The sequence below is a fragment of the Crocuta crocuta genome, unplaced genomic scaffold (assembly GCF_008692635.1).
Source record: "Crocuta crocuta isolate KB4526 unplaced genomic scaffold, BGI_CrCroc_1.0 scaffold112, whole genome shotgun sequence".
In the NCBI taxonomy this organism is placed as follows: Eukaryota; Metazoa; Chordata; class Mammalia; order Carnivora; family Hyaenidae; genus Crocuta; species Crocuta crocuta.
The window spans coordinates 3,412,744-3,436,433 of NW_027528818.1; the positions used below are offsets into that span (position 1 = coordinate 3,412,744).

The window sequence follows — 23,690 nt, forward strand, 5'->3', positions numbered from 1 at the left end:
TGTCACAGGATTCAATGTACACCTGGTTTATAGAGTAAAATGAGCCCTCAGCTTAATGAGATTGTGTTCCCAATTTTGTAAATCAATCTTTTGAACCCTCAAATGTGTTTGTTTTTTTTTTCTTTTGGGAACATTGTTATGTACTGTTACTACTTTGCTGGCAAGAGTTTACAATGTTGAATTGAACACCTTTGCTCTTTTAAGACAAGACTGGGTGAGCCCTGCAGTAGACTCTGGCCACTTTATAACAGTGCTTCTTTGAAAAGAGTCATCCCTACTTCCTGTTTGAGACGCCACACTCACTTGGCCCTCTGCTACAGGGAAACCAAGAATGTTGCTTCGATTCTCTTTCATTGTTTTTTGTGTAGATGTGTAGTATGATTTCAGTTCAAGCTGCAGACAATACAGTGAGGGGCTGAAAATGTTGGCTTTGGGAAGCTGCAGATTCAAGTTGAAATATTAGCTTCTCTACTTACAGGTTGCAAGTTACTTAAAGCTGGAGCCTCGGTTTTCTCATATGGCTGTTTTGAAGATTAAATAGTGAGGGAAAGCAGTGAAAGAAACTTCTGAGCGAGTTAGACACAGATCAATTGCAGGAGGATAAGCAAATGGGGCCCTGGCATCAGTATTTTTAAAGCTTCTCCATGTGATTTGTCATCTACAGTTCATGCTGAGACCCACTGATCAAATTCTTAGATACTTTGATAGAATTCTACAGAGAAGAAACTAGTGGAATAGTAGAATAGAGTTATTGCAGCTCTCCCATTTTTGCCTGGGGATGAAAATACCTCATTGGAGAACTACTACAGTGAAAGCCGCTCCCCTCTGTGCCTGTACACACCATGTGATTTTATGAATCAATTGGTCTGTCCCCAAGGCTCGGTGATCTTCTTTGGACTGGGGTTAGAAAAGCCTGGGTTGTAAATGATGTTTTAAAATACTGAGTGATATCACAATAATTTTGTTTTAAAGCTACCTAGAAATTATTTAGCCTCATAGTGTGGGAACTAATGACTTTTCTGTGCAACAGATTAATAGACATGTGCCTGTGTTGATATTACTGTTCTCTCTCTAATGCCTTATTTATTAACTCATGACTGTGGTCTTAATTGGGGGCTGTTAATATGTAAGGATGGTGTTTTTGAGTCTGGCAATGTGATAAATTGTGTCTGTTTCTATTCCCTGAAGCTAATAGATTTTTGGCTTTTAAAACTCTCATTAAGCAGCCCTAGGGAAGACAATTAAAGTCACCATCAGTCTGGGTTCAGAAGAGGCACACTGCCGTGGAAGGGGCACAGACTTTGGAAGCAGACTGTTTAATGTCTGATCTGCAACTTGCTGTTGAAGTGACCTTAGGCAAATTAATCCAGTTTTCTGAAACTAAGTTTTCTTACCTGTAAAATGGGCAAAGTAATAATACAACATCAGAACTATAGGATTAAATGAGATAATACAAGTAAAGAAAATAATGCATGTACCTCTGAAATAATTACCCTATAGGTCCAAGTATAGTATAGTTGTTATTTCCTTTGATTCTATTATCCTTATTTATCAACTATAAGCTTTATATTATTTATTTATGGGGTAGAAAATGTCTAGGGTAGCACATACTCAATGTAGGTCTAATTCTGGGATCAAAGGATCAGCTCTAATGACTATTTCCACTTTTCAAAATAATGGCACAATTATTTTTCTATATTGGGGTAGAGAAGAAGAGGAAGGGCGAGGGCAGGAGGAAGCGGTAGTAGAGATTTGATCTGGAAAAACCTATTAATATAGATACATGGTATTTGAACTGAGCACTGTATATACTGATGTGTCCACACTATTCTCCTGTGGGATATCAGGAATAGAGGTCTCAACTATAGCAATTATTGGGGCGCCAGGGTGGCTCAGTCAGTTAAGTGTCAGACTGGCTCAGGTCATGGTCCCACAGCTTGTGAGCTTGAGTCCCAGGTCACGCTCTCTGCTGACAGCTCTGAACCTGGAGCCTCTTTGGATTCTGTGTTTCCCTATCTCTCTGCCCCTCCCCCACTTGTGAGCACATGAGTGCACTTGTTCTCTCTCTTTCTCTCCCAAAAATAAATAAACATTTAAAAAACTTTAAAAAAAGAATGAACAATTATTTACTGAATCATCACTTAGTCTTCTGTGCCCATAACATATTTTAACACTGTATTTTTTTTGCAGTGCAAAGAGTTCTTTATTCTTTATTTCTATTTTTAAAATATCCAGGGGCACCTGGGTGGCTCAGTCGGTTAAGCATCCGACTTCAGCTCAGGTCAGGATCTTACGGTTGGTGGGTTTGAGCCCCGCGTCGGGCTCTGTGCTGCTGACTAGCTCAGAGCCTGGAGCCTACTTCGGATTCTGTGTTTCCTTCTCTCTCTGACCCTCCCCTGTTCATGCTGTCTCCCTCTCTCTCAGAAATAAATAAAAAACGTTAAAATATCCAAACATCTTAACACTTAAACAAAAAAAATAAAGTCTGTGTCTTTAATTGTGCATCTCTTTGGAGATTTGTCCTTATTGCTTTAGGTAAGTACCCAGGATCAGACTTGGCTCATAGGTTCAGTAAAAGAAACCTGACTGGGTCCAAACAGCACTGCCTATCAGAGCTTTGTGTCCCTTTCAGGAAAATCCAGAAGTAAAGAGTATGAGAGACAGAGAGGCTCACTTTCAGAACAATAGTAGAGAGACCTCTTTGACTTCCCTGAAACTTCCCTGATCTAAGTTTCAGCATCTCTTATTTTCAGCAGAGCCTGTATACTTCGGAGAGATTCTCTGGCAAAGAAAGGGAATGTCTAAAGGTATTTTTGCTCTTCACTATTTTTTCACATGCCTGTAATAGATCTCTGTAATAGTCGGAGAGGGAAATGGAATAAAATGTGGGTAATGGCTGGGATACTCAGAGTTATGTGACTCCAGAGCCACATTTGCAGTCACCATTAACCCAAAGAACCACATGACTCTTGTATGACTGGTAGAATTTAGTATAGTGGCACATTCATACAGCGAAATTAGAAGTTTGAAAGAGCCACCAATTAAACATAAAGGGACCCATGCGACTAGAGAGCTGTGGAATGAACATCAGTGTGCTAGAGAACTCTAAGACTAGATGCATCCAAACTAAAAGAGTGCTTATATCTGTCTTACTATTATTTCTTTTAGGCTTAGAAGACAATAGATTATTCTCATGTACATAGTTTTGTATAACATGTTTTGACATGTGAAAGAGGATCGCATATACCTAGTGAAGACAGAGACAACATTTCACACTCAATAATTATTGGATAGTTTTTGGATAGTGCTCAGGCTTCAATATAAACTCTGTTTTTAGTAGGAGAGTTACCTGCAATTATGCATTTGCAACTGGTTTACTGAAGACTTTAACTAGACAGACCAGCATGTAATGGCATTTCCCCATCTCCAATCATTTAACTATGCTCTGCTGAAAATCACTTTTCATCTTTAAACTGCATGTTTGGAAGATTCCTTAAACTTCTAGTAACTTTCAGATGTTAAAAAGTTCAGTTTGGGTTGTATGTGGTAGGGAGGCAAGCCATGATCTCTCTGACAGCACCCAGAAGCAAGCCACACATTTTACAAAAATCACATTCGAATGCATCATCAAGTAAGCCATGAAAGTAATAATGAAATAAACTAAAATTCCAGAGAAAGGGGGATCTTTTGGAGTTGAGCTATAAGGAGCTTATGATTTCTCCTCTTTGGGCATTTGCTGGTTCTGAGAGTGAGCTGAAGAACATGCCTTTGCCTGGACACCGAGATGAGGCTGCTCAGAGAAAGAAAAATCAGCCAAACTCTTAGCGCGTGTGTTGGAAGAAGTTAGAAACTGAGACTTCATCAGCTTCAAGTCAATGAACTTTTTTTTTTTTTTTTCCTCAGAAGAGACTTGCTGAATTCTGAGCTTTGCAGGAGTCTAGAGAATCAAGCCAAAGCCTTTTAAAGACAGGAGTGAAACCTCGCACAGATTCACAGTGCTTAGGAAACAGGGAGAGTCACAGGCAAGGGAGAAAGCTCAAGAGGGCATGGTGGTGATTTGACACTGAGGGACTAAAAAGCTTTTTTTCACCTGCGAGCATTTACAGATTATTCCCACAGCTTGAAATCTCAGCATCAAGGTTTTGCCTAACACAGGGTGGCAGCTGGCAGACAGGGAGCCCAGCAGAGATTTTGGGTTTTATGTGTAGCTGAAATGACAAATTTGGAGATCAGAGGGGACTCAAACTCATGGCTGTTCTACCTCTAAAGACATTTGCCAAATTTTGAAGCTGAGTGGGGCACAGTGTGAAACAGGTATGTGGAGACTTCCAGGAATCTCTAGGATTCTTTTAGGGTTGAGGGGCAAAGACTCCTCAATGCAAGGTTCTTGGTTGAAAGTCCTGGGGGGGAGGATCATAGCCTTCGACACAGGTAGACTGATTGTCTTAGTTCACTAGAGCTGCCTAACAAATGGCCACAGACTGTGTAGCTTAAACAACAGAAATTTATTTTCTTGAAATACTGGAATCTAGAAGTCCAATGTCAAGGTATTGGCAGGGATAAATTCTCCCTGGCTTGCAGATGGCCACCCTTTTGCTGCCTCTTCCCATGGTCACACTTTGTGTCACACCCCTGATGCCTCTTCCTCTTCTTATCAGGATATCAAGCATATTGTGTTAGGGTCCCACTCTAATGGTTTCATTTTAACTAATTACCCTTATCTCCAAATACAGTCACATTCTGAGGTCCTGCTGGTTAGGGCTTCAACATGTGATTTTGAGATTGAGGGTTTGAAGGGGATGAAGGGGCTAGAGAAGTAGAGATTCAGCCCACAACACTGAGTCTGACGGAAATTCCAGCTAAGCTCTGTCCCAAATCAGTCCTTGATTTGATGATTGATGATGAGAGCAACCCTTTCCCATTTACATAAGAAAGGAAAGGGCATCTCTGATAGAAAATATTATCTGGAGCTTTTACAGAAGTTTGACATTTAATAAAATTACTAAACACCTTCAAAACCAGAAGAATAAACCCCATCCCTTGTGTCAAATATGTTTATGTGCAAGTGAATGTCTACCATTTCCATTTTACTCATAAGCACTCCCCTAGACCAGACGTCCTCACAGTTGAATGTGCATATGAATTACTTGGGGACTTTATTGAAATGAAGACTCTGATTCAGTTTGAGTGAGGCTGAGATTCTGCATTTCCATAACAAGCTTGTAAGGGACAGTCCTCAGACCATCCCCCACAACCAGCTGCAGACTAGTAGGTAATGAGTATGCACACTGGAATTTAGGAAACATGACCTAATGATGTCTAAGACCTCTTCCATCTCTGAGAATTCATTAATATAGTCTTTTAATTTTTTTTTGTTTTCCAAGAGAGGCTTTTCTGTCACTTGATCATTGCCTAATATATTTTTTGCCAACTTTCCTAGGATTTGGAGCTAGTTTTGAGGCTCACACTCAAAACGATCTCATTTATTTTACAGCAGTAGTTCTTAACTTTTACTGTGCTTTGAAAGCATGTGTGGAGCCAACCTTAAAAAGCAGTGATGCCTGGATTCTTCCCTCAGAGATTCTGATGTAATTATTTTAGAATGTGGCCTGGAAACTGGTATTAAAAAATATTCCAATTTCTAATGTGTTGTCAAGATTCAGAACAATTGCTTTAGAATAACACTTTTTTTCTCACTACAAATAGTATTGGGCATATTTTGACCTTTTTTTTTTTTAATCAAGCTGTTTTCCAGCAAAAATAATTAAATACTAATAATGGCCTACCTGCAAAAGAGTTAGGATTTATCCATTGTTGATAATTGAAGAAAGTTTTTCTCAGGAACTTTTTAATTACTTGGATCTGGATAGTTGCTCTTCATTGACTAGGAATGTGATTTCCATTTTTGGCAGACTCCTCTCCCCTCCCTATTGTCTCTCACCCTCAGCCCACTTCTTTCATTAACTTAACCTGTTCAGAGCCTTTGGGTAGGTGAGCAATACTACCTCTATAGCACTAATTAGAAAGATAATAACCTAGAGATTAAACATGTCCAAGGAGAAAATTTAAATGTAACCTCCAGGGATATTTCATGTACAATTTTCACATCACAGAAGTGGTTTTTCGAGGTTCACCCTAAGATATGTCCCATGTCTAAGGTTCTGTGATATGAATCATTTGAGTTTGTACGTGAATCATTTTCTCCATTCACAACAGAAATTAAATAGTTGGAAAATCGATATCTAATACTGGCTAATAAATTTTACACAATTGAAGATGCTTAACAATTACATGTTTTGGCTCTTACAATGTTATATCATTATTACCTATGGGTGAGAAATACCTTGTCTTCTTAGTCTCTGAGATTGCCAGTGTTTATGATGGTCACTGGATCATAATAAGCAGTTAATACAAATCTGTTGACATTAAAATAGTGATTTAGGATTTAATATTAGCTATTTTGCTTTATTTCGTCTTAGACATAAATGGAGTCCAAACTTTTATTTAAAATAAACAGGGGGTCATATTATGCTAGCTACTGAAACAAATGTAAACATCCACATTCCAGTGTTTTATCACAGTGAAAGTTTATTCATCATTGTGGTGGCCAGAATTCTCCTACAATGGCCCCAGGGTTACTACCCCATTGTTGTACACATTCTGCATGGTCCCTGGGACATACTCTTGTAATTAGGTCATGTTACATGGCAAAATTGCCTAACAAAGGGAGATTATCTGGGGCAAGTCTGACCTAATGAGGTAAGCCTTTAAAAGAGAATGGATTCCAATGACAGATATTTGAAGTGCAAGAAAGATTTGGTGCAAAGTAGATTCTCTGTTGCTGGATTCGAAGATGGAAGCAGCCACATGGTATGGAATAAAGGTGGGCTCCAGGAGTTTATAGCTTCCAGATGACATTCATCAAGAAAATGGGGACCTTGGTCCTAGAGCTACAAAGAACTGAATTCTGCTAATAGCCTGTGGAAGCTGAAAGCAGACCTTTGCCTAGACAAACCTCCAAGGGAGGTTGCAGCCTTATAAGACCAGAGCAGAGAAATCAGCCACATGAAGACTGGATTTCTGACCTACAGACCATGAATTAATAAGTGTATGTTGTTTTAAGCTGCTGAGTTCGTGGCAATTTGTTACACAGCAATAGAAAACTGATACCATGATTTAATAATCTAATTCTGGTAGGGATGCGTGACAAATGGCTTTCTTTCATGTGTGACTCTGCAGTCACCTAAGGGCTGGACTCTTTGGAAGGAGAAAAAGACAGTAAAGAGGGCCTACACTACCCACTTCTGAGAATTCCTATTTGGATGCAGCAAACATCACTTACACATAATTTTCTTGGTGAGAGCTTGTTACGTGGCTAGCTTTCAAAACAAGGCATCCTAGGAAATATTGTCCTAACCGAGCAGCTTCCTCCCCAAAAAATAATACCATGGAAGGGGGCTGAACATTTCTTTTTTTTTTTTTTTTTTTTATTTTTTTATTTTTTTTTTTTNTTCTTTACCAGTCAGCTTTTTGGGTATTTGAGTAGGAAGGCAGTTTGGTGTTTCATTCCAAGTGGAACATGTCAATGTGCTGAAATTAATATTCTAACTTGAGATTTGTAGAGAATTAGAATAACATTTTTTTTAGAAAAAAACACAGAAGGATGTGTTTCAATGACACATTCATTGTCAGAGACTTTACCAGATGTGAAGGTAGAGCTGGGCCTTTTCCCTGCCCTGAGGGTGTTCCAGCACCATCATACCATCCAGCTGAGCCCATCTAGGGAAAAGTTGCACTGGCTTTTGAGGAGATGCACTTGCCCGACAAGTGCACACCCGAGGGCACAGTTGCAGCAGCATGAACTGCCTCTTCTCTGTATCTGGAGAGTGAACAGTGTCTACAGTTGAGGCGGTCCTATTGCCTCGTTCTTAGCTACTCACCCATGAGTAGTACCCACCACCCTCACACCCTCAGTATCTCTTTTTTCAAGGTAAATTTAGTATATGGAAGTTTCAGCCTATGAAAAAATAAATGAGTTTGCTTTACATGAAACTTGAGACTGATCCAAGGTGGAATATATAGTCTACATCACTTCTATTAAGTGATCTTTCTTTATTTGATACCATAAAAGTGTAGACAAGAGGAAGTTATAATAACTTTAAATGTGTAGTCAGGTCAGACATTCTTGTGTTCCAGGAAGGACAGGGAGCGGAATGGTAAAGAAAACTGGGAAGAAGAACTGCTAATAAGACCAAAAAAGGGAAAATGAATTCTGAAGGAAGACCAGTTAAGTCTCAGGAGGCATGACATTGCCTGTGAACTGGAATATTCCAAATGTTGTAGTGACAGCCATTGCTTCATCCCTTCCTCATCAAGAGGCCTCATCTAAATCTGTCCAGGGTTTTTTTTTGTTTTTTGTTTTTTTTTCAGTGACATATTGCTCCTGCCTTCTCTACTCTCCCCATCTCTGTCTTATTCTTTCTCCTCTGTCTCCTCCTCCCTCTTCCTTTCTCTTTACTTTTTCTCCTTCCCCCCTCATTTCCTCTTTCTTCTTCCCTTTCTTTTCTTTTCTCACTCTCTCCTTCTTCCCTCTCAGTGTCAGATACTGTTCTGGGCACAGAAAAGATGCACTGCAATAACCTATGAGGTCTATTTGTCACCCTGTGCTAAAAAAGCCAAAAGGCAACTGGCATAAAGAGGTTAAATTATTCTCCCAATATGACTCAGGGCATAGTAGGTATGCTTCAAGGGCCTCTGATAACATCAATTTTCTACTTGATTGCCTTATCTGATATCCTATCTCAACTTAAACAACATGATAGATATCAAATGGCCCCTACCTCACTCCCCAAACATATTACCAAACATCTCCCCAACTCTTCCCATTCCCCTGAAGGCCCCATGTTATGGTATTATCAGAATACTCTTTCCCAAACACAAATGGCCTTTTTCTTTTTTTTAAAGTTTATCTATTTATTGAGAGAGAGCGCATGTAGGGGAGGGCAGAAAGAGCAGGAGAGAGAATCCCAAGCAGGCTCACACTGTCAGCATGGAGCCTAACACGGGGGTCAATCCCATGAAATGTGAGGTCATGACCTGAGCCGAAACCAAGAGGCAGATGCTTAACTGGCTGAGTCACCCAGGTGCCCTAACAAATGGCCTTTTACAACTCTCTGACACATGCTTATGATGTAACACCCTGTTTGCTTTGTCCTATTCTTCATTGCCTAAAACTCCCACTCATCCTTCAACACCCAGACTAGTTCTGTGAAACCTCTCCTGACATTCACGGTTTGAATTAATTAGTCCTTACTCTGAATGCCCACAGAAAAATGCTCACATTTCCATTATACCATGTATTACATTGTACTGGCATTATTTATTATATATTTGTCCTACCCACTGGTTTCTGAAGTCCCAAGGAGAAGAAATGGGGCACTATTTACTGGCAAACCCTGTGCTTGCCTCCTAGCATGTGTTTGGTATAATAAGGGATGTGTATTATGCAAAAAACAGCATCACCAGTGTGCGAGCTGTATACCGTGACATCTGTAGCATTGACCTTCAATATAAAAGGTTTAGAACTATATGTATTTACTGTCTTAAACAAATGCTTCATATGAAAATCTGCCTTTATACAATTTTAAATTGGTTTACAAAAGTTTTGCTTTTCAATTCCTCTAAATCAGGAGCTCTGCTAGTGTTTTAAACATGCCTTGATTTAGGAAAATGTGATATGCATGTACTTTTCAAAAATACTTTTATTATGTAAAGGGAAATTCATTCTCTATCTCTCCTTCACACACATAGACACATTGGAATGGCAAACTAGTCCATGATTATCTTTGAAAAATTGTTATAGTATACAACTTTGGGTTAATTGTTTTTGGTAGTTTATTTATATTTATAAAAAGAAAGTGTCCTTGATCAATATAAATTCAATGACTATATTGCAGGAATTGTCAATATTATTCTACCTTATCCAATATTATATCATATAGTGTATGTGTATATGAAATATACATATAGTAATCCTACATATATTGACCTCTACCAATATCTGACTTCTTTCACTTTATTTCTAAATTCAAGCATATTTCTTTGGATAATGTTATTCGGATGTCAAATATTTTCTTAAAATGATGCATAAACATACACATATATATGTGTTGTAAGGGTTGCATATGCGTGAATATATATTCACTCTATATATAGTCCATTCTAATATATATTAGACATGCATTTACATATATATTTATAATAGGTACACCACATATACATCCACAAATATGTATATATGTATACTTTATATATCACGTGTGTATATATACATTTATGTACACACACACACACACAGAGTGTGTGTGTATACAGTTGTCTCCCCTAATCAGAGGGGCTACTTCCAAGACTCCCAGTGGGTGCCTGAAGCCACAGATAATGCCAAACCCTACATATACTGTTTTTTCCTATACATATATACATATGATAAAGTTTAACTTATAAATTAGGGGCAATAAGAAATTAATAATAAATAAAATAGAACAATTATTACAATATACTCTAATAAAAGTTCTGTGCATGTGGTCTCTCTCTCTCTCTCTCTGAAAATACCTTACTGTACTATACTCACCCTTCTTATGATGATGTGAGATGATAAAATGCCTATGTGCTGAGATGAAGTGAGGTGAATGACATTGACATTGTGATGTAGCGTTAGGCTGCTATTGACCTTCTGATGATATATAAGGAGAATCCTCTGCTTCCAGAGAAGAATGATTGATTGAGGGTAACACTGAAACCATGGCAAGTGAAACTATGGATAAGGGGGAAACTAGTCTCTCACAGAGAGTGAGACAGAGTATATACTGTGTGTGTGTATGTGAGAGACAGACAGAGAGGGAGAGAGATCATACACATACACATTATATGGTCCATTATAGTCCACTGTTAATATACAGATTCCGTATCCTTTGAGGCCAGCTAATGATTTTCAGATAATGAGACTGAATGGTACATCTGAATATTCTGGACCAAAGAGTGTTAATGCAGCCACCACACTGCAAATGCTCTTAGCCAGTGGAATGCTCTGTCATGAAATCCTGAGTGGAGTACGTTCTGCAAATTGTGTTGTTTACTCTGTTGGGATCTCTCCTGTCGTTTATTTTGTGCTCTGGTGAACAATTTTGAGTCATAATGACTGACAAATTGTGCAAGCGATAGTGCTGGGTCTGTCATAAAGAAACAAAGAAGGAGCATTAAGCTGGAAGTTAAAATGCACTGTTTTACCATGGCTTGAGGCTTCTTTGAAGAAAATGGAAACCGTGTTAAAGATTAGTAGGCCCATGGGAGCTAGTTCAAGTCTTTTGACATTAGGAGAGATGTTATAGGTATCCCTTCAACCTGGGAGAATTGACCGGGTATGGTCAGGTATGTCAGGACTTAAAGGATTTCAAGAGAATTATGATTGGCAGCACAGTACCTCCAAAGAGATTTTGTTAAAATGAACCCTAAAATATTGATCCATCATGTGTTTCTAGGGTCCTTCTCTCCCATCCATCCCCCCCTTCACTCTGCTCTCCAGTTAAACAGAGTATGCTTGTCTATTGCTTTGTAGTCATTTAATTTTATTATCCAATCCTTACTTCAAATTAAGATATACTAGATTTAGGTTTTATGTGTTTCTTGCTTTCACTAGTTTTTTCTTAAGTGAGAAAGATAGTCATGATTTTATTTTCATTTGAAACATTTTTTTCCTTAAATAGAGAAACATTGACTCAGCTGTACATTAGAATCAATATCCAGGGGCAGGAAAGAGCAACAGCCATTTGAAAGGTCCCCAGGTAACTCTAATGCACAGCCAGGTTTAAGGATCACTACTCAGTAGAAGATATATGTCTACTTATCATCTAAGGGGTTGATATTTCACTTGGAACACTTTCAAACATATGAAAACCTTCCCCAGATGACTGATTATTTTACACTATTTCCCTCTTCCCCAGTCGAGAATTAGTTTTCAAATGAATTTTGATAATGGCATCTGACAGTTTAGCCCAGAACTCTCCAGTGGGAGGGATATCCTATAAAGACTGTGGGTTTTGGTGCTCATTTAGAGAATAAATATTTATTGAGTTTGCATGGAATGACTTTCTCTACACCAACTCTGTCCTTTCCCTTGAATGTTGAATTAGGCTTGCTTTTTGAGGAGATTAAAGTGGATTCTCCTAAAGCCCAGATATCTCTATAGTTGACAAGGGATGATGGGGTAAAGATCCAGAAGTTCTGTCTACTTAGGAAAATCAGGAAGCTTAGCAACTATCAGAGGGAAGCTTTATGGCACTGCAGCGGGTGAAGCACACAGGTGCCTTCAGTAATGATTAACTTGAGTCTGAGTTGATGCTCCATGATGGAAAATGACACACAGCACCCGTGTGAAGCTTCGGCACTACTTTCTACTCTGAAATCATACAGAAAATGCTTGTTTTTCTCTATAGGTTCGAACCAGTGCCCTACCTGAACACAAGGATCTGCTGCCAGAGGTTGGGGTAAGTTTTTCTTATTTTTCCAAAAGGCACACATCACTTCTAAGTTAAATCATTTGGATTCTCGCTGGCCTTCTGCCGTCCGATGGCTGACAAATGAAATTGCGTTAAATTAAGAGTGCCACCCTGCAAGGGGGCACTGTCGTGTATTTGGCCAATTGTGTAGAGTTCATTTCTTGTCTCTCGAAAATCATCCTCAGATGAACTCATAATTAGTTTCACCGGCTAGAGATGAATCTAGAAATTGACCTGCAGGGAGCTGGGATGCAATTTGGAGGCAACATTCCTGGGTCAGCAGAAGGCCAGGCAGATTGCTGATGCGGGCTCTAAGGTTTCGGGAAGGAGGCGTGGAACTAACTAGCCAAAAGACTGGTGTTTTCTGCTTTCTGCTGCTTGAACACTGTAATGCAGGTCAAAACAGTAGCTGCCACCAAAGTGCAGACCAGTGTTACAGAATTCCTGCTGCATCGGAGCCATCGCATCTGCAGCTTTTAAAAATTGGAAGAGTGGAGAGATAATAGGTCCTTTTTGCTTAGACAAGCCTAGGGTAGGTGATGGCAACTCCTGAAAAGAGAGCCCAGCAGGCCGAGTACCTGGCATCTGTGCAGAGAGGATGAAAAAGCCTCAAAATAAGTTGAGTCTAAAGAGGCCATGGGACTGAGTCAACTGAAAGGCCTATTTGAAATTCCCAGAAATCCTACAGGCAATTGACAACCTTCTTCCAGTTGATGTGTGGCACAGTGTACTATATATATCCCGATCATTTCCTCACTGGCAAGAGCCACTATCTGAACCTGCCAAGGAAGCCCTCCAAATATGTGCACCAAAGAGTGAGTTGAATTGATAGAGAAGAATGTCACTCATGTCTGACATTCTGATCTTGAAGGAGAAGGAAGCAGGCACTGTGTGCTCTCTCATGCCTAACACAAGCTTCTGGTTTCTTCCTGGGATAGACTGTTCTCTTTGACTCAAGTGCATCTTCATGCTTTGTTTTCTGCCTGTTTCTTCAAACATCCTGCGCTGCTCAGACTATGCGTTTAGTTTCTCAAGATTAGCCAGTTCTTCCCAGCCTGAAGCCCTTCACTGCTGCAGGCCCCAGGACCCTTGTCCTGCATGGTGCTGTTTTTCCCCTGCTTAGGGCTTAGGACTCAGTTCACAGCCTTTGGCCTCAGACCAGCCCAAGTGCACTCCTTTTAACCGCAATCTCCATTGCAAGCCGTCATCACACCCTTCGTACTGCCTTCATAGAATACGACCTTTTGAAATTTTAACTATGAACTGAATGCGTTATTTTATAAGGAATTTTATTTATTTTTTGAGATTCAAGAAAGATGAGCTAGTTTCGTTTACTTTTCCTTCTCTAACTGTTCATCCATCCCCACAACTGCTCAGTGTTAAATCCCCCTTGCTTGAAGCTTTAATGACATCGTGGCCTAATTATGTAAATTTCTCTGTTTTTTCTCTCATTCAAGTTCTTGAAATACATCATATTCATTTTAAAACTTGAATTCCTTCTCTGATTTTGGTTGTTTTCTTCTCCCCCCTCCGCCCATCATTTCCCACTATGGGGTAGACATCTCTGTGCTTCTAGCAACTTGTAGTAGAGGGGGAGCAAGTCTGATTCTCACACAGGTCCTGCCCTTTCCTCCTCTTACTGCTCAGCGCTGTGGCAAGGGGAAGGGGATGGGGAGAGGTTCCTTCTGTGCTTGCCCATGGTGAGGTTGTGGTTCCCTTTCTGCTGGTTTTGATATTTCTCAGGCTAGTGCTGCCCATTAGCATGTGGCAGACATTGAAGTGCTGTCTCATAAGCACAACTCTAGGTATTTCTGGAGGCCCTGGAGGTCCCTTCCCGTTGCATAGTTCCCTCCCATGGGGAGTCTGGCTCTGGCTCAACCTTCTCCACTGCCCAGGCTCACCCTGTATGCTCTTGCTGCCGAGAGCTACTTTTCTAGCATGCAATGCGTACTCAGCTGCTTACAGTGCTCTTTGGCCCAGATGAAACACACATATATTTTCCATGCCACACAGAAGGGACGCAGCCTACCTGACTGAGGTGTTCTCTCTCGGCTCAGCCATCTCTCTCCTGACTCTTTCTATAAGCCCTACAGTCATCAGATGCTAGACAGTCCATGATTTTCAAAAGAGAGACAATCTCCAATTCCTGATATAGTGGAACGAAAGATGGTTTGGACACCCACAAGCTTGACAGTTGATTTTTCGGGACCGGACTCTGTGACTTTTTTTTTTTTTTTTTTACTTTTTAAATGTTTATTTATTTTTGAGAGAAGAGAGTGCAAGCAGGGGAGGGGCAGAGAGAGAGACAGAATCCGAAGCAGGCTCCAAGCTCTGAGCTGTCAGCACAGAGCCTGACACAGGGCTTGAACTCATGAACCACGAGATCATGATCTGAGCTGTAGGCAAAGCTTAACTGACTGAGTCACTCAGGCACTCCTCCCTTGACTTTATGATGTCTTCCTGAGTATGATATAACAAAGATATTAGGCTCATTTCTTAAATAGTACACCTTCTGAAATGCTCACCTTCCCTCTCTGCTAATACTACCTTTATATCAGCTGAGTGTGTTATGGTTACTAATAGGCCAGTTTCTGTAAACTGGCTTATTTTTAAGCATTGCGAGGAGATTGCTAGCTCAGACCACAAGAAATTCTCTGAACTGATACTATGGTGCATTTGGTATAATGTCTCTGTCAAAGACTCATCTGTAATTCCTGGGTCAAAATAAAATTCTCAATTGACATTCTGTGACATGCTTATTATATTCATTAGGCGTGCATTCAGAAGCAAGTAACCTGACCAACAGTGGCTTAAAAGTAACAGACTCATTTTTCTCATGGTAGAAAAAGTTTTGGGGAAATTACCCAGGACTGCAGCTGCTCAAAAATGACTTCGAGCAACCACGTTCTATCTACCTTGCTGCTCCTCCTTTGTTAGAGTATTGTCCGGTCTAACCATTGCGCCTCCAGTAATCACAGTCCAGATGGGGAGAAGACTGAAGGCCAGAAAGCAGTGGATCCTGTTGCTTCAATTCTGGGAAACAATCACTTTTGGGGGAATTTCAATTAGAATACTGATACATACCTATCGGTGAGAAGAGAGGAGTCCCTAAGCAGAAGAGAATCTCAGTACAATTCCCATTTAAACAAAATCAAGGTACTATTAGTAATGAAAAATGAGCAGAATAGGTATTACGTATTAGTAATGTCTTCCCTCTCCCCTACGTGTTAAAGCCCATGATAGCAAAGAGCCTATTTATTTTGTTCACTCGAATAGCCCTATTTGTGCCTGGAAGCTAGTAAATTATGATATATATATTGAATGAATTAGAAAGTATACTATGATTTTGTTTTGCCAACCATCTTAAGTTTTTTAGACCCACCAGAATAAAAGGAGGGAGACATCTAAAAATAATTCCAATAATATGTAAATTGTAATAATACATGAAAATCTAGTATACTTTATGACACATCAGAACTCAATAAAGTGGCATTATATTATAGAACTAAATCTCAAGCATAGTGAGAATGAGCCTAAATAAAAAAACAAGTTAGCATGCTGTGCCATTTCTAATACCCCCAGAGTACAAGATATTCCAGATAAAGAAGAATTACCACATCTTGAGCACCTATGAGGTGCCCTTGGGTAATATATATCTTGTCAATTAATCCTCAGAATATTGCTTTGGACACTGCAAAACGCGTCTGAGAGTTTTAGCTCTTGTCCAAGACTCGGTTCTGCCATTACAATGTGCTAAGGACTCTAACCATTGACTACTCTGGTTAAAAAATGAGCTGAAATCTATTATAAATAGTCCAAATATGTTCTATTCATTTGTTCTATTCATTTCTTTGCATTCTTAAGCAGCATCTTTTGGATGCACCCAGATCTTTTGTTGATATCTTAGTGAACCAGATGCCAATCTGTGCTAAGACCTTTTGGGTTATATTCATAGTGAAGATGGTAATTTTTAAATGTATGATCGCTCTTACCCTAAAGTGCTTTTTTAAAAAATTTTTAAATGCTTATTTTTGAGAGAGAGAGCACAAGGAAGGGAGGGGCAGAGAGAGAGGGAAACACGAATCTGAAGCAGGCTCCAGGATCTGAGCTATCAGCACTGAGCCCGACATGGGGCTCCAACTCACAAACTGTGAGATCGTGACCTGAGCTTAAGTCAAAAGCTTAACTGACTGAGCCACCCAGGTGCCCCTAAAATCCTTTTTAAAGTTTTCTGTGGACTGTTTATCAACTATTAATAAACTTCCTTCCAAGTTTTATTTTTCTTTCTGATGTCTTGTTTTTAGTGTGAATAGTTCATGTATCCTCTTTCCCTTTCTATTTGATGGGAGCCCACGTAACCATATCGGTTAGGGTGACAGTGAAGAAAAAGTACATGGAATATGAAAAAGGGCCTGTACTGTAAGTTATGTCTGGGAGATGTTGTGCATTGGCCTCATGATGTCAACTTCAAAGACCCTTTAAATCTTGTACCACAGTTTTTACATATAGTTTTATAAGAATAGGCCAAAGTATTATTGATATTTATTATTGATATATTCATTTAACTTCTAAACAATCCCTTTTTAATGGAAATGCTATATGTGTTCAAATGTGTGCCACATATATCATTCTGAATTTTCTGGTAGACCATGGTCTTAAAAAAGTAAAAAGAAATGGGCAAAACTAATTTTAATATTTTATCGAACCCAATATATGCAAAGTATAATCAATACCTGAAATTATCAATGCTATATTTCAGTTTCTTTTTTCATACTATGTTGCATAAATTTGATGTATATTTTACACTTAACAGCACATCTCAATTCCGAGTAGTCACAAGCCTAATGCTACCCGTTGGATAGTATTTGGAACAACTTGGGGAGACCTTGTGAATTGTAGTGTAAAGAAAACCTATACTTCGAGTAAAGGCTTTGTGAGATGAACATAGGTGACGGAGGTGTGGCCAGCTCACGGCAAGGTGTATGAGGGGGTACATCTTCTGGCTCTTTATATAGGACAACCGGAGTCCCTGCAAGGGCTGGTAGGATAAACTGTTGATTTGTACACTCTCTGTGGAGAGCAACCAGGGATTGAGGCAGACGCCCCGCTTGTTCCCACCCTGCTTGATATCACTCTCCAGCCAGGTGAGTGGTTGAAATTGTGCATCAAGCAATTTAATGATTATCTGCTTTGGGTGCTTGCACCAGAATGATCATTGTGAGCATTGCACTCTCATGAGTAGGCAGAAAAGGTCAGAGCCACATATTGTGCAGGCAGAGAGCCTGGCAGAGGGAGAGGGAATTGCCACCTGTCCTGGAAATAAGGCACAGCGTGATGGGGATAAAAGAATGATGGACTGAAAAGAGAGAAACCTGGATTCCAACTTGGCCTCTGTATGTTAACTAGTTCTGGGACCATGTAGAAGCCAGGGAACTCCCTTAAATTCCTATTTTCCCAGCAATGTACTAAGTGCTTTTCCTGGATTACTTTTATTCTTATTACAATAGCTATGAGAAAGATTTATCATATGCAACTTTTTCATACAGCCATTAAGGCTGTGAGTGGTGGAGTAACTCATTCGAGACCACAAATTAGTAAGAGAGAAGACAGAATAACAAGGCCAGACAATACCCATTAGTGGATAGCCAGTCTAGCGGCTGCGAGAAGTGACTTAATTGCCCAGATTTCCATTTCGGGGAGAGTAACTGATTTAATATGACATTTTAGACCTCTGAGCGCCAACTCCAGTGAGACTTAAAGTTTTTTGCTTGTCTTTCAGATTTTTCCACTGATATTAGAGCTCTAAGTTTAAAACCTTTAAGATGAGAATTTTAGAAACAGCACTGAAGAAGAGGTGGAAAAGCTTGTTCCTTAAGTTATATTTGAAATATAAAAGTTTTTAAAGAACTTTCTCGCTAAGCAAATTAAGCCAGAGAAAAAGAAATGCCGTATGATTTCACTCATGTGTAGAATTTAAGAAACAAAACAGATGAACATAGAGGAGGGGGAGGGTGAAAGAGAGGGAGGCAAATCATAAGACAGCCTTAAGTCTAGAGGACAAAGTGATGGCTGATGAAGGGAAGTAGGTGGGGGATGGCCTGGATGGGTGATGGGCGTTAAGAGTTGTGTTGAACACTGGGTGTTGTAAGTGATGACTCACTAAATTCTACTCCTGAAATCAACATTACACTATATGTTAACTAGCTAGAATTTAAAAAACTTGAAAAAATAAAATAAAGAATTCTCTAAAATTCTATAGTTATGATTACAGTGACAGCAAAGATAAAATAGCTTTATACTAAGTTATTTTTTTAAATTAGCTATTTTAAACAGAGAAGACTATTTTCCTCTACTCTACTCTTTTACAAGAGTAAAAGAGTAATGATGTAATGATTCGTTTTTTTTTTATATTGATGTGAAGCAAATACATACAAACCTGCTAGAAACTAAATATATAGGCAATTCCATTGTTAGCATTGCAGTACGGAACAGTTATACACTGTCTTCGAGAATTTCATTAATGTAGTCCCCATATACAGTGATTTGTAGAATAAATAAGATATTTATACCTAAATAATACCTCCTCTGGTTTGACTTGTTTTCATAACACAGTACTATAATGTCATTACCTAAATTTGTTTTTAATAAGTTGTATGATTTCTATAAAATCCCGTATCCTTTGAGAAGAAGCATGTGGCAGCCAGTTATGATGGGAAAGTTTGACTCATGGGCATTTTTCCTGGCCCACTTCAAGCACTTACAGTGAAGCAGGAGGCATACCAGGCAGCCCTCTGTTCTGGGCACTGGGCGTGGCTCAAAGATGGACATGCCAAAGTCTTCCTTCCACAGGATCTCCTGATCTGTGGACAGATAAGACATTCAGTGGCTGCGGTCACAAACTTTACTTGCAGCTGTGGCTCATGGTGTGTGTTGTAGCTCTTGTCTGAAAATAGCTACTCCACCTGTCTCTCATTGCTACATTCCAGTCTGGAGCATTTGCTCCTTTAATTGATGAAGAGGCCACGGTAACATTCATGACACGTGAAGTTTGTGTTTTTAATTCCAAAAACATCCTATACCTTCAAAATCTCAAAAGGTAGAGAGAAAATAATTTGAAATTTTGAGGGATCATGAAATCTGTCATCAGATTAAGAGTTTTCTTGGGGTGAAGAAGGAGTGAGGAATAGGAATTTAAACACCCTGATAATCAGGGAAAGAGGAAGTGAGATAGACATCTGTTTAAATACAAAAGGCTGGAATGAAATTCACTACAACAATATATAATCTGCACACTAAAACTGTTTTGATTTTCCACATTTCAGTGAATTACAGTACTTTGTAAATATCTGCAGAAAGAACATTCTAATATCCATATCTAATAGAGTGACTAACTTGAAAAGCTAGTTTTTAAGTCAGCCATTCATTCATTTATTGTCAGTAAATATTCATCACATGCCCACAGTGCACTAGTCAGGACCAGTTTGTCTGAAAACAAAATAAAGCTCCTTGAGGAGCTTCAAACATATATATATGAACACACACACACACACACACACACACACACACATCTTAAACTTCCTTTTCTGCTTTGACTCACTCTCATTTCATTACCCATTAATGTATCATCAGACCTTCTTTCCACAAATACTCTATTGTTTTAATGTTTATTTATTGTATATGTGTGTGTACGTGAGGGAGAGACAAAGAGAGACACAGAGAAAGAGGGAGGGAGGGAGAGAGGGAACTCCAAGCAGGCTCCATACTGTTGGCATGGAGCGCGACATGGGCCTCAATCTCTATTTTCACCTGACGTCCTTCACCTAATGATGTAGTCTTGTATTCTTCTGGATTTGGTGACTTGGTGTCTAAGCCAGCTCTCTGAGTTTCAAGTTAATTAATTGGGTTTATTGTTGCTAATATAGAGGCATCTGCAACTTTAGAGCTGAGTTGTATTACAAATGTTTGCATTTGAGTGTTTTGAAAGAATTCTAAGTTAGAGCTTTGAAAAAAGGGAGAAAAATTCTGACCTGAAGCTTTTCTTTCTTACTATGAACAGTAGCTAAATGTGGATGTAGCCCTCTATGTATGAAATAACCACACACTTTACTCAGAAAAGACCCAATTATCCTCAGACTACTTAAGTCCAGGCTTTCATTCTAGCTCAGCCTGGCAACAGACATATGAAGAGAGAATGCTCTGGAAGACGCAGTTTTGACTTTTTGTAGAGTGTTATAATGTGTGAGGCAGCAATGGGCTAGATAATACTATGGATTTGATGTTTTCATGTTTACTTTTTGACCTTGAGGGGAGAATGAGAAATACTATTTATGGTATACCATAATATTGTGACTTTTAAATCAGAAGTAGCCAGAAATATTAAAAAGAGATGAGAGATTTTTATCCTGGAAAAGAAAAACCAATTTAGAGTTTTATTCTTTGCATTATGAGCCAAAGAGTGTAGAAAGTAGATATTCATAGATAGTCAACAGCCAGTATGATAGGTTAAAAAAGCAATTTTAGAAAATGTAACTGAATAAGTACCTTTCTTTTTGGTGTATTGGAATGAAATTGTCCCATGCTAGTATAGAAATAACAAAGGAAACAAATGCTTTTAAACATTGCTGTGATGGGGGAGAAATGTAGCATTTCTATTTATAACTTGTACAGAGTCCCACATAAAAATAGCTCCAACGACCAGATTTGCTCATATCTGGAATACAAAGTTGTTGCTGCCAGTGACTTGAGGAATTCTAATAAGAACGAGGACGGCATTGGTAAATATTGAAAGTTTATCATTTTTTCTTCTACCCTCGGTTTTCCCAGAGGAAAATTAGTGCCTAGAAAAGTCGCATTGTACATTTGTTATGTCCCAGGCTATTGGTCTCTTTGTTTTTAATGAAAAAGATACATTTGCACCCTGGACTTCACCCCCTGAGAAGGATATATTGTTGTATCTGTCAGTGAGGACTGAATCTCTGCAAATGAAATATTTGTCAGGCAAATGGATTTAACATTTCATTCTTTTGAAGACTAGGTTTGTATGATTGGTGTGCTAGTAAAAATATTGAGGACTTCTGAAGTTAATGTGAACCATTCTTTCTTATTTTCAGCGAAGTTTCCTGGGCTATGCCAGTTTTAAAGTGGGAGAGCTACTGAAGTCCAAAGAGCAACTGCTAGTCCTGAGTCTGAGGTGAGTCCTTTGTCTGCAGAAATGCTATAAAGCCAATAGCCTATGGTATTTACTGAAGGGTGGTTGATTTTGAAAGTCCCAATTCTTACAGATGTTTAGATGTCAGCTGTCAAATGGCTTACATTCTCCACAGCAGCAAGTTATAGATTAACAGCAATTATTCAAGTTCACACTTAGGTTCATGGTTCATATTGTCAAAGGTTTTCAGCCCTTATAGGGAAAAAATTTTTATATGATCATTAAAGTGATCAAATTCATTGATAGTAAGAATAGAAATGATGAGCACGTTATTAAGTAATGTTTCTATTACTTATTAAAGTGTTCCTTTTTAAGTCAAGTAAGTTTCTAGGTTTGAAATATGTTTGTTAGTGGCCACATTGTAAATTTAGGATAATAGAGGAAACATTCATTATTCTCTTTTTTTGAGCTTATTTTGTTGCTATGCTATTAAATATAAAACATAAGTTAAAACAGATTCATACTGAAATAGACAGTAGATCAGAGCTAATTTTGAGTATGAGTACAATTTGTTTTGATATAGAAGTTACATAGTATTTTAAGAAGTTACATTGTATTTTAATGTTAAGAAGAGTATCAAATAGAATAAACATTTTTAAACTTCATTATAAATTCTAAACAATATGCTGTTTTCTAACTGTATAACTTCTATAATTATGAAAAATATCACCTTGAAATATTTGCCTAGTATAAACAAATATAAAAATTGTATATAACATTATTTGTAAATCAGAAAATGCTCTCCTTTTGATGAAACATAGAGACCACTCTGAGGGAAGAGACAATGCTGTGTTTGCACTCTGCCTCGCTTCCCAAGGACCCACTCGTAACCAATTTATTTCAGTAAAGATGCTGTGGCTTATGCTGGAATCTGTACCGCTGGCAGTCTCCTTTTCTGATTTTTCCTGATCCTCACAGTCTTCTATTTTGACTTCAGAGAGTATAAAGTAATGTAAAATAAATCATACTCAGAAAAATAAGTGTTAATGGGTTCTGATGAGCCCATTCCTCTTCGTTCTCAGTGATGTCCCTTAAACATCCATGGTTTTGTTGTTGTTGTATTTATTTGGGAACACATTTTAAAATCTTCATAGTTTTGTGGTGTTATTCCAAATAAAATTTTGCTGTGGTTATTTTCAGTTTGAAGTTCGTATGGGTCAGCTAAAAAGTCTAGCTATCAATGTCACCGACAATTTTCTAGAAAATCTGTTGGTGCCCTAGCACGGTGGTGAGATCTCACCTGAGCACTACTGGATTCATGGCATGTGAAATCAGGCATCAAACAAATTTAGAAATACTGGCAGGCCATATGTTTTTTGGGTAAGACGCATAGCACTTTATTCCTCCTCGTGCTGACTTACAAGCTGTAGTATTGATTATATCATTAACATCAGCACCATACTACACATTTAGACACTGCTCTTGAAACAGAAATGGGGGTCACAAATTCTTAAATGAAAATTAATAAACACATACAATACCTTAGTGGTAGGATAGGAACTGAAGGGTCAAGTTCAGAGTATAACCATTTTAAGAAAAAAAAAGAAATTAGAATGATTTCAGATTTAGAAGAAATCAGTACAAATTTCCACTTTTGGTTTTAATATGTCTGCTTAATACTCATTTGGTTTTGATTGTATAAAAGGAAAAAAATTAACAATAAAGGATTGAGTTTTCTAGAAAAACAATTTTTCAAAAATAATTTTGAAATGGCTAGGTTATTGTTCTTTCCCTTTTCATGCTTTGCCAATTTGTGAATTTCTCTCCCTATGAACTAAATACGTTATAAACTTATCATAGCCTTTTGATTTCTGACACTTCCTCTTTTTTTACTAAAGAGGTAATTCATCTTCTTTCCCCTGGCTCAGGATTCTCTGAGGTACTATACTGAAAGAACATTAGGTGAAGGATAAGAAGCATTGTTTTTC

General features: G+C 38.6%; 1 protein-coding gene across 2 annotated transcripts in view; it reads left to right on the top strand.

Moving 5' to 3' along the window:
- Positions 1 to 23,690, top strand: part of INPP4B (inositol polyphosphate-4-phosphatase type II B) — a 367,279-nt gene that overhangs the window by 90,859 nt on the left and 252,730 nt on the right. For both annotated transcript variants that reach the window (XM_077755934.1, XM_077755935.1), the window contains exons 4-5: positions 12,492 to 12,542; positions 21,665 to 21,744. The gene's annotated coding sequence lies outside the window, so the exon portion shown is untranslated. The remainder of the gene's footprint in view (positions 1 to 12,491; positions 12,543 to 21,664; positions 21,745 to 23,690) is intronic.